The sequence below is a fragment of the Canis lupus genome, chromosome X (assembly GCF_048164855.1).
Source record: "Canis lupus baileyi chromosome X, mCanLup2.hap1, whole genome shotgun sequence".
Taxonomy (NCBI): Eukaryota; Metazoa; Chordata; class Mammalia; order Carnivora; family Canidae; genus Canis; species Canis lupus.
Genome location: NC_132876.1, coordinates 110,533,576 through 110,545,951, shown reverse-complemented (window position 1 = coordinate 110,545,951; position 12,376 = coordinate 110,533,576). Strand labels below are relative to the sequence as shown.

General features: G+C 36.8%; 1 protein-coding gene across 19 annotated transcripts in view; it reads left to right on the top strand.

Annotated features, from left to right (window-relative positions):
* Window positions 1-12,376, top strand: part of CDKL5 (cyclin dependent kinase like 5) — a 213,662-nt gene that overhangs the window by 42,766 nt on the left and 158,520 nt on the right. For 8 of the 19 annotated variants that reach the window (XM_072816790.1, XM_072816774.1, XM_072816781.1 and 5 more), the window contains one exon: window positions 9,634-9,697. The exons of 8 other annotated variants lie outside the window; for them this stretch is intronic. The gene's annotated coding sequence lies outside the window, so the exon portion shown is untranslated. Of the gene's footprint in view, window positions 1-9,633; window positions 9,698-10,404; window positions 10,459-12,376 lie in introns of those variants that run through there. 3 more of the 19 variants (XM_072816777.1, XM_072816770.1, XM_072816785.1) reach the window with 2 other exon arrangements.

The following is a 12,376-nucleotide window of genomic DNA, read 5'->3' as shown; positions in this document are numbered from 1 at the left end:
ACTATCATAAGTCTCAAGAACATAAAATATCTCTTACTAGGCTTCCTTTAATTTTGTAATGTACTGTTTTTTATAGTTTCCTGTGTAAAAATTTTCCACTTTTCTTTTTATTTCTAGAAATTTGATATGTGTTTTTAAAGTTTGTTTATTTAAGCAATGTCTACACTACACCCAAGTGGGACTCAAACTCATGACCCCGAGATCAAGAGCCACATGCTCTACTGACTGAGCCAGCCAGGTGCCCCAATTTGAAATCTTTTTATGGTATTGTAAATGGTATTAAAAATTCATTTTTTGACTTTATTTTTAAGAATTTTTAAGATTTTATTTATTTATTCATGAGAGACACAGAGAAGGAGGCAGAGAAGTAGGCAGAGGGAGAAGCAAGCTTCCTGCTGGACTCCATCTCAGGACCCAGGGATCAGAATCTGAGCCAAAGGCAGACGCTCAACCAGAGCCACCCAGGTGACCCGAGGGATCAGTCGTGTTGTAGCTTGTCCTCTGGCAGTGTTTTGCATGCTTCTGTGAACTGGAGGAGTCTTTGGGCTGCTGTTATGATAGTCAACAGATGTTGATCAGTCAACATCTTTTTTATTCCTCAGCTTTGGTAAACTCATTTTTTTCTTACAGTTTATGTGTAGATTATTTTGGATTTTCTTTATGTGTAGTCTGTGAATAGTGATCCTTTTTTTCCCCTTCATTCTCAGTTGTCATCTTTTTGTCTAGCTTTTTATTGTTTGCAGTGGAAGGGTTTGTCTGAATTATTCAGTTAGCATTATTGGAAGCATAAATTCTTCCTAAATGAAAAGTTAAAACTGTATCCCATTCTCATGACTGAATTACCTTTGAATTTAAACCTAAATCTCTGAGTACTTCACCAGTCATGAGGACCAGTGAAAGGTAATAGTATCTTTTGGGACATCATAAATGTTCCTAAAGTCTGTATAAACAAATTTTATGAAATCTTTAAGTATTTAAAATTTAATTGTGATGATGAGAATTCTTAATGTATCCCAAGGACTTGTATATATATATGAAAGCTTATCAATAGTTTAAAGAATTCCTCAAAGGAGTAGAGTAAAAAGAAGGACACCTGGGTGGCTCAGTGGTTGAGCCTTTGCCTTTGGCTCAGGGCATGGTCCCAGAGTCCCAGAATCAAGTCCCACTTTGGGCTGCCCTCGAGGAGCCTGCTTCTCCCTCTGCCTATTTCTTTGCCTCTCTTTCTGTGTCTCTCATTAATAAATAAATTTAAAAAGGCTCTGATCCCTCAGCTGCAATCCACCTAGTAGTCAACTTGGAATTTTCCTCTGTGAAACACTACCTGATACCTGCCCACATTGACACTCATATACCACTTCTCTCCCACACACAGTTTGAAGAGTTTTTCCTGCATTTGTCTCTGTCAGCACCACACAGCACTAACCAAGCATGCCAATGCCCTCTGCAGAAGTGGAGAAGTCCCTGGGCTACTTCTGGTGTGAGACTTCTAAAATGATACTTAAGAAAAATTGGTACAGTAGAAGTACTCTTGGAACTGGAGGAGTCTTTGGGCTGCTGTTATCATGGTAGTCAACAGATGTTGATCAGTCTTGGGAAAGTGATTGCAACTTCAAATAGTCAACTTCTGTAGGGATATCTCTGTGGGGGAGTCTGTACCATCCTGGTCCTGGAATGAGATGGAACAGCAAAAAAGGGCATTTATAATGAGGAAGGGTTCTATTGACTATTTTGTGATTTATGGGAGTGAACAAACAAAAGCTAAAACTGTAATTAGCATTGTAGAATGAACCTCCTCCCCATCCATGTCGTTGACCGTGCTTTACACATGGTAGGTGTTCAGTTAATGTCATATGTGTGTGAACTGTCATTAAGACTTTAAAACTTTTTGAAGCTTGCAAGTAATGACTCAAATGTGCTCTTTTAAAAAAAATTAGTATCTTTAATCAATCTAGCTGGTTAAATAATTTCATTATTCTTCTAGATTAAAAATTTTTAAAGATCAAGTTTAGGGGAAAATCTTATTCTAATTTTATAGCATGCTAAATTTGAATTCAATTTGCAATTTTCCAGTTTGAAAAACTATATAGCTGTAATTATAAACAGCAAATGGATGGAGGTGTGAGACTGATTTAAGTTAAAAAAAAAAAGGTGACCTTAATTTTTTTTTTAAGATTTTATTTATTTATTCATGAGAGACACAGAGAGAGAGAGAGAGAGAGAGAGAGAGAGAGGCAGAGACACAGGCAGAGGGAGAAGCAGGCTCCATGCAGGGAGCCTGACCTGGGACTCCACCCCAGGTATCCAGGATCACGCCCTGGGCTGAAGACAGCGCTAAACCGCTGAGCCACCAGGGCTGCCCAAAAGTGACCTTAATTAAGTCAGAGTATTTTCTATTCATTTTAAAATGTATTGGCACTGTAACTAAAATTTATCTAATCTAGTAAGTGTTTTAGGATTCTATAGGAAGCCACATAAAATCAAATGCTACTTATTATTATTATTTTTTTTACCATTGGTGGTTTACTGAATCATTTTATTAGTTGTGTATGTCTTTCTTGAGTTGAGAATTTTGCAGGGGGTTAAAGAAATCCTTTCCAGTCAAAATGTAATCTGTATACCATTTTGTCGATAGGGATTCAATACTGCACCTTTAGTAAACACAAGTGCTGGCTTTTATAATTATTGTATGTATTTTTATAGAATAGCACTATCTTACAAGATACTCTGTTTTTCAGAGTTAAAAAAATTTTTTTTTTAAGATTCTGTTTATTTATTCATGAGAGACACAGAGAGAAAGAGACAGAGACACAGGCAGAAGGAGAAGCAGGCTCCATGCAGGGAGCCCCATGTGGGACTTGATACCTGGACTCCAGGATCACACCCTGAGCCAAAAGCAGATGCTGAAACTGCTGAGCCACCCAGGTGTCCCCAGAGTTTTTTTAGATGGAATAATTTTAAACACTTCTTTGGAATCTTTCAAATAAATTATGAAGCAAATTCTTTTGTAAAACAAGGGTTCATTTATTAGAGTATCTCCTAATCTTTCCCTCTATACATATTCTAGCTATATATAGGGCTGGGTTTTCATATATACAAGTTGACTCTTGAACAACGTGGGGCTTGAGAATACTGATCCCCCCGCCCACCACACAGTATAAAATCTTAATAATTTGTAACTTCCCCAGAACTTCACTACTAACAGCCTACTGTTGACAGGAAGCCTTACTGATAACATAAAGTCAATTAACACAGATTTTGTAGAGAAAAGAAAATGTTAGGAAAATCATAAGAGAAAATACATTCCTAGTACTGTTGTGTATTTATTGATACTGCAAGTTTATGTCATCTGTTTATAAGATGAATCATCTGTGTCAGTACCTGTATCAATATTGTCTTATATGAGACCAGATACACAGTACTGGAGACATTGTTACATTTTTATTATTATTATTTTTTAGGGTGGTGGGGAGGGGGAGAGGGAGAGAGAATTTTTTAAACAAGCTCTTAATTAAGAGTTGGTCACTCAACCGATTGAGCCACCCAAGCATCCTGACATTGTTACATTTTTAAAAAACCACTTATCTGTGATGATAGGCTAATAGGCACTTTCTCCAATTATGAGAGAGGCAATACTATACAGTAATGTAATTCTTTGAAAGCAAAGTCATAAAACAGTAAGAAAACTAACACTAATTTTTTTATTAAACATCACTTACCTTGTGTCTATTTAAGGATAGGCTACCCACTTCCATATAACTCTTGCACATGATGTTGTATATGATGAGTACTTAGGCAATGATGATGCCACAAAAACATTTTGTACAGTTCCTGATGTATGGTTATTAGATGTTCATATGAAGACACACAACAGAAAAGTTAACTGTATGGCATGATGATTATAATTAAGTAGATGTGGGTCATAAGGGTTTTCATCCTTTTGGTCTTCATGTTGAGTAGGCTGAAGAGGAGGAGCAGAAAGAGGAGGAATTGGTTTTGTCTCAGGGGTGGCAGAGGCTGAAGAGATGGAAGGGGAGGCAGGAGAGGCAGGCACACTCTGTGTAACTTTATGGAAATATATCATAATTTCTGTCTGACTTTGTTGCTTTTTCATTTTCCTAGAAATGATTTGATATGGTACTACAACTGTTTGATTGAGTTTTAGTGCCCATATCATAGAAAGGTCTAAGTTTTAAGTGAAAAGCAGCCTTTCATAATCAGAACCCTTCTGCCAGATTGTCTAATGTCGATTTGTTTTCTGGTACTGCTTCTTTAACGTCTTTATCCTTATCATCTGGTACTGGTTGGGAGGCACTCAACAAGACTTCAATTGTCTTCTGTTAACTTCCCTGATGTGGTGTCGGTTAACTCTTGAATTTCTCCAAGCTCTGTATCTTGAAGGTCTTTTACCTCCCCCACCCCCATCTACAATCTCCTTCATGGTTTGCTTGATTGGCTCTGTCGAAATGCCTGTGTGGAGTCACTCAGAACATCTCAACACAATTTTCTCTGCCAGGATTTTTTTTCCAGCTTGATGGTTTTCATGGCTTTTTCTGTAATGGTGGCATCTTCAATGGGATAATCCTTCCAGACTTTGATGAAATGATGTCTATCAGAGTTTGCTTCCATAGTGTTGATAGTCCTTTCCATAAAATACCGTGTGTAGTGAACCTTGGAGATCCTTATCACCCTCTGATCTAGAGGCTGAAACAGATGTTGTATTTGGGAGCAAGTAGATCACTTCAGTGCCTTTGATGTTGAACACATGGTGTTCTGGGTAGTCAGGGGCACATTGTCCAAAGTCAAAGTACTTTAAAAGGCAAGGCAGTCCCTTACTAGCCTGATTTTAGAGACAAAGCATCCATGGAATCAGTCCAGAAAAAGGGTTGTCATTGCCTAGGCCTTCTTGTTGTATAGCCAAAAGACTGACAGCTGGTGTTTATTTTTTCCCTTCAAGGTTTGGCAAGGGTGGGAGGTAACAACTTTATAAGGTTAGTCCTGATTATATACCTAACTGCATTGTACAACAGAGTTAGCCAATCTCTTTCTGCCTTAAATCCTGGTGCTTAATTCTCTTTGTTACTAATAAATGTCCTTTGTGGTATTTTTTTTTCCAGAAGAGGGCACTTTTTGTCTGCATTAAAAACCTGTTCAGTCAGATATCCTTTTTCCTTAATGATTTCCCTCCCCCCTTATAAATCAACTTTATTCAAAAGTTTTCAAAAATTTACACTTGACAAGACTTAATGCAAAAGTTTAAATCTGCCAGATAACTCATATTGGCTGTAGGTGAACTCAATTTACATTTAGTTAAGCAATGCTCATGGTCAACCCTGAGGGCTTTACATACATTCTTTCATCTCTACCACAACCCTCTTCATTGTTTTTGATTCAACAAATAGACTTGACTTTGTGAAGCTTACCTTCTAGCAGGGAACAGACAATAGGTACATAAATGAACAAATAATCTAGTTTCTTGAACCTCTTTAACAGTGAACATGAGCACTGAATCCAAGGGCCAGTGGCTATCAACATTCTCCTAAAATGAAATTAATAATAAACTCCTTTTTATGGCCAAAAAAGGCAAGTAAGCAGTGCTGGCCCTATCTACCCTTTACTGTTTATCTCCATTTTACAGAAAACAATTGCTTCGTTATCATGAATCTAGATTTCTTTTCCTAATATTTTCCCTCAATGGTTTAACACTTTTGCCACTCTAATACAGTGCCATTCCTCATCTCCCTTTTGATCCACATATTACACCCAGAACTGAAAGCTGAATACTTATCTTTAATTGCCTTCTCTAGTTTCAAATGCCAAGAGTTAGCTACGTTTTGTTTAACATACACAGGAAAGGAACTGAAGTAGGACTTTTACTCAGGAGGTTTTTATGCCCTGTACCACTGGACTAGTCTGTTTAGTCTTTTGACATCATTATTATGAACAAAACCCCCACCTCTAAGGATGTACCTAGAATTAATGTGTTATTTTTGCATAACTTGAAAGAACTATTTTCTCTATGTAAATAAGTTGTCAGGTTGCTAAAGTGTTCATCAGTTTTTTTTTTTTTTTTTATATTCAACTTTTAAAAAGGGGATGGGGATGGGTCTCTCAGTGTCCATGCCCCTTATCTGTAATCCTCAATGATTTTCTTAAAGGCATCTGGGAACTTGTCTGCTGCATTTTGATGGACATAACCTCCTTCTCCTGCTATCCTGACAATTTTAAAACCAGACCTCTTTCTGAATCATCAAACTGTCCTTTGCTGGCATTAAATTCTCCAGCTTTAGATCCTTTACCTTCCTTTTGCTTTAAGTTGTCATATAATGACTTGGCTTTTTCTTGAATCATATTAGAGTCTATAGGAATCCTGGACTCACAAAAGAGCTTTATTCTTTATTCCCTTTTTTCTTATCTTTTCCTCCTCTCCTCTCCTCTCCTCTCCTCTCCTCTCCTCTCCTCTCCTCTCCTCTCCTCTCCTCTCCTCTCTTCCCTTTCCTTTATCTCCTCTTCCTCTCCCCTCCTCCCTACTCTCCCCTCCTATCTCCTCTCCTCTTTTCTTTTGAGAGAGCGAGCCTGAGCAGGCATGGAGGGGCAAAGGGAGAGAGAGAATCTCAAGCGGGCTCCATGCCCAGTTTAGAGCCTGATGTGGGGCTTGAGATCATGACCTGAGCCAATATCAAGAGTTGGACGCTCAACTGACTGAGGCACTCAGGCACTCCAAAGCTGCATTTTCAATGTGTGATAAAAAGCTATTTCACAAAAAGTGCAAGTTTTTTGTGCCTGTGGTGTAGCTGCAGTGATGGCTTCATGCATCCTTTTTTTTTTTTTTTTTTTTACAGTGGTCCTCTAGATTTATTTATCTTAAAACGTAGGGCAACCACAGCTGCACACCTCAATCTAGGCGGTACATATCCAGCAATTCAACTTCTTGTAAAGTCATGACTTTTGTCTGCTTCTTGGGATCACTTCCAGCATTACTAGTGGCACTTTTTATGGGTCCCATGGTGTTATTCATGGTTTATAGAATTGCACTAAACACTACGTGAGAACTGTGAGAGATCACTTTTTACTGTGATAAGCAATTTACTGGAGGGGTTAACTGCTCACACAGAGATGCTTAGTGTCACATGGCATTTTAAGAAGATACAGCAGTTGAGTTCACCTCAAAAGCAACAGAAAGTGGCTAGGAAATTATTACAGTAGTACAATATGTACTACAGTTTTATGCAGTTACGATTTAATACTACATCTTTACATTTGTTTACATTTCTCTTGACTGAATAGTACCATGTATGGTGTGTGTGTGCATAACTTTTGGTAAATTTTAACTTTTTATAATAGATTTGTGTATATATTATGGTAGTAAATGATATAGCAGACTAGTATGTACATATATTTTGTGCATCCAGAACATATGTTTTTCTTAAATTTTTTGATAGTTTTGGCTATGTGGTTTGTTTTTCAAATTGTTGCAACTCTCCAATTTTCCAGCATATTTATTTTTAAAAAATTGTGTAGGGGCACCTGGGTGGCTCAGTTGGTTAAGTGTCTAACTCTTGGTTTTGGCTCAAGTCATGATCTCAGGGTCATGAGATCAAGTCCTAAATCAGGCTCTGAGCTCAGCAGGGAATCTGCTGGAGATTCTCTCTCCCCTTCTCCCTCTGCACCCCCACCCCCACATGCATTCTCTCTCAGGTAAATAAATAGGTAAATAAAAAAACAAAAAATTTGTTTAAAAGTGGACCCTCACAGTTCAAATTTGTGTTGTTCACTGGTGAACTGTAATAAATTTTCTCACTTATAAGTAATGCTTTAGAGATCAGTCCTTGAATCTGTATTTAATTATTGTTCTTACTCATGGCAGAATGTCATTTCAATTGTGAGTTGTTTTTATGCCCTTGAATAAGGTAGGCTAACTATAGGATATTTTAATGCCATACTTATAAAAAATATGAAATAATTTCTTAAAGCTGTATGAAAATGTATGTTAGGTTGTTACGGTTGTTAACTTCCAAATAGGGCTTGGGGAATCTTTAGAAAAGGTGACTTAAAAAAGAATTGTTGAATTCAGACTTATGAGTGTGTAGTTCAGGACTTGAGTGCTTAGTATATATTAGTTTCTTTTTTGGAGGGAAGGTGTTTCTAATGATTATAAGTTTTGCAGTTTCATAATTTTATTTTTAGAATTCATGGGCTCATTTCAGAGAAGATATCTTAAAAATTAGTAAGTTTTAGTCCATTTGTCTCTTAGCAAGTTCTCAAATGACAAAGTTGGTTAAACAACACTTATAAAAGAACTATTAACATTTTTAGCAAAACAACTTAGGATAAATAAATACTATAATTTGGATTATTTAGTATGTTTTTTTTTTTTTAATGTTCTATATGTAGGGAAATAAAAGGAACTGAGCAGTCAGTCCTTTTAGGAATGCCTTGATAGAAAGCAGTGAACATTTCTCACATATAGAAGTGTATTGGTGGAGTGAACCTGGTTATCTTAGGAAGAATTCAGCTTAGTAGTAACAGAGAAATGGCTTTTAGTAATTAAATCCTTTTTGTCAATACTGCTGGATTATAAATTGCTGAATTTTGAGTGTATTACTCAAGATTCATTCTAAGAAATAGAGCCACTGTGAGTATTCTGGGATAAGGGATTTATCATAGTAAGCAGACTATATACAATTGTAGAGTTACTGAGGATGTGAAAATCGGGAAGGGGATGGATAAGAAAATAATCACTGGGGTGCCTGGATGGCTCAATCAATTGAGCACATGACTCTTGGTTTTTGCTCAGGTCATGATCTGAGGGTTGTAGGATCAAGCCCTGTGTCAGGCTCCATGCCAGCATGGAGCCTGCTTAAGATTATGTCTCTCAAAAAAAAAAAAAAAAAAGATTCTGTCTCTCCTCCCTCTACCTATCCCCCAACTCCCAATAAATAAGTCTTTAAGAAAAAGAAAAACAATCACTAATAGATCCTCCTGAAGCACTGGTACAGGTGTGTAAGTCAGAGCTTACTGGGAAAATTTTAACAAGCCACGTGAGTACAGCCATCAAAGTGGGAATGCAAAGAGGGTGGTTGTGGAGAGGTCTGTGGGAGGCTCTTACCTCCATGTAGCTACTTCCTTGGTGGATCCAAAGCCAACAGCCTGTCTCTAGTTGATGGGTCTTGGGCCACTATTGGTTAGGTGAGGAAGAAAAGCTGGACATGGAACAAGACGAAGGTGAGGACAAGCTGAAACCTGCCAGATGCATCTATATTGTCCTCACCATGTCTGACCATAAAGACCTTCTAAGAGTTTGGCCATCTCTAAGTTGATGTACCATACCGGGAAGGGAATTCTGGGAAACACAGTTTCTACCTGGATCAAGTTCACAATAGAATGATCCAATACATTGAGTTTCCCATTTTGGGCATCTCTTTTGGCCTCATTTAATCAGTAGATGGTGGGGATGTTGTATTTTGAGCCTCAAGATCTCCATTTTCTTATGGTATTTACTGAGGAAATGTTCACATGCTATCATCACTTGAGAATTTAAAATGGTATACTTTTTTAATTAATAGAATGGCCTTTTCCTAATGTATTTTGCTATGTAATTTCTCTTTATTCACTGATTTTTCCTGTTGTTCTTAGAATTTTACAATACAAATAAATGAATTCCGGGTCAGAAAATCTTCAAGTTTTGAGAAAGAAACAGGTACAGAATTTAAATATGAATAGTTCTACATAGTCTTTGGTGGATGTGGAGTTAAAAGTAACCAAATGTGTCATAAGATTGTGTTGAGTTTCTGATATGTTCATACTCCACTCTACTAATGGTGAATAAAAAGAGGTAACTTTTTGCAAGAGATTTTGAGAACTTCAAGGCTCTTTGAAATACAGTCTCAAAATTTTGTCAGCTACATTGATACATTCGGCCAGCAAAATTAAGTGGTCTGCTATTCTCAGATTCCCACTGCACCCTTTCCCTTCCAGGTCTGCCTTCTGTCTTTTGCAGTGCATGTGTAACATACATGCCTACTAGCTCTGGAATTTTTTTTTTTAATGAATAGTCTGAGAGGGTAAGAGAGTAAGGACATGATAAAAGATAGAAAATGCTGAAATAGTTTTCATTTATCTCCTTCCTGCAGTCCATAATGTGAGTGTGTGGCGGTGGTTCATTTATCTCTTTCTCATTTAATTTTCATTTTTTTTTTTCTTCTTAAGGGTTGGAGAATCTCTTCTAATTTTCTTTTATTTATTAATTTATTTTTTCCTAATTTTCTTTTAAAAGACTATTCACTGATAATGACTGAAGTATTCTGGAGAGTTAGATGTATTGCTTAGACCTAACATAGACTGACATATTTTAAGTTGACTTCCAATATCTGTTCACTTTTACTATGGTAATTGATGTTTTTTTAGCAGGTGCTTGCCTCCCAGATAAAGACTACATTTCCCAGTCTCCTTTGCAGCCAGGTGTGTGGGTATAGGATTAAGTCTTGGCTAATACAATATGAATGGAATCTCTGGGCACATATTTTGTGGTGTTCTTTAAGAACAAAGGAGTTTTGCCCCTCTTGTACCCCACTTTTTCCTCTTCCCTGTGTCTGAGATGCAGGCAAAATGGTGAGAGCTGAGGCAGATATCTTGGTCTGTGAGCTAGAAAGCACTGGACACTCATCCAGACTTTTACATGAGAGAGAAATAAACAACTCTTTTATTTAAGCCACTGTTATTTTGGGTCTCTGTTAGATTAGCCAAATTGATTATTTAATACATATGTTAATATATTAATGTGATACACTTCGTATTATAATTAAACAGTCTCTTAAGGAATAGAAATTTCCTTAACAAAACATAAGTAAGTAAAATGAGGTTTTATTGTAAGAACCTGGGATATTGCCTGGACTTAATTGAAAGAAATAATCAAGCAATTGCTTCTCTCACTCCTTGTCTCAGAATTGCTTCTTTTTAAGTCATTTTCAAATTTGTCACATACTCACTTGCAGTTAGTATGTTACAGCTGCCTTAAAATAGCAGTCTAAGCCCTTGAGTTTACAGGATCTTCTTCAGTTCTCTAATAGCTAATTGGTCTCTGAGTTTGAATTCCCATCTCCCAGATAGGAGAATATTATAGTTCTGGCTTTAGCCACAGGCTTTTTCTTTAGTCCAGTAAGCTGTGGCCAAGGGCCAGTGTCCCATGATAGGTAGGACTGGCTTCTGGAACTCTAGGTGGAATTTGTCGTGATCATTGTCTTCTCCTCTTCTTTCTTCTTCTTCTTCTTCCTTTTTTTTTTTTTTTTTTTTTAAGGAATGTGGGTGAGGCCCAGGGAAATAATGATTGACATCTTATATAGAGAAAAAATTAGACAAGGCAATCAAGGTTTTTTTGAAATGTGTTAATATATTTCTCTTCGTGGTCAAGTGGATCCTTAATTTTTGTAACATATGAAAAGGTAAAAGATTTGAAATATTGTAAGAGTCTTCATAGTGTCTTAGTATAGGTTAGGTCATAAGCCCTAAAATAAAATGCTAACATTGCTTAGGAGAATGTATAAGAATATCCTATAAATCCATGAATTAATATACACTATGTCATATAAATAAGGTAATTTCTGTTACTTGGCAAGATGGGAAGGTGATAATATGAATTAAAGGATAAGGTTGTGGTACCTTTTATATTTATCTCATTGGGCAATAAGATATAGCATTTGGTACCTTAATCTGGAACAATTTTGCTCCATTTGGCAATGAAGTATCCTTTCATACTAAGTTTATTTTTTGAATTTTGGAATGTTTCTTGGGCTTTCCCTCTGGATGGACAATTGGCTATAATTAGGAATTTGTATTAAGAGGTATACATAATACTTATTTTATGTATTAGAAAATTTTCTTTATATGCAGATCAAAACTGAATTTTAATAGGACAGATGCTTCTATGCTTTCATGACAAAAGGAAAAGTAACTTTTTTGAGTGTGCCACATTGTGCACACAATTGAAGACTATTTACTAGAATATGCAAGGCAGGTAATTATTGTGAATTACAGATGACCCTTGGACAGCATGGGTTTGGACTGGATGGGACCATCCATATGTGGATAGTTTTCAATAAATAGATTATATTACTGTAAATGTATTTTTTAAATGATTTTTTAAAAAAGATTTTATTTATTCGTGAGAGACACAGAAAGAGAGGCAGAGACATAGGCAGAGGGAGAAGCAGGTTCCCTATAGGGAGCCTGATGGAGGACCCTGGGATCACCACCTGAGCCGAAGGCAGACGCTCAACCACTGAGCCGCCCAGGTGCCCCTCTTCGGATTTTCTTAATAACATTTTCTTTTCTCTAGTTTATTTTAGGAATACACAGTATATAATACATATAACCTACAAAA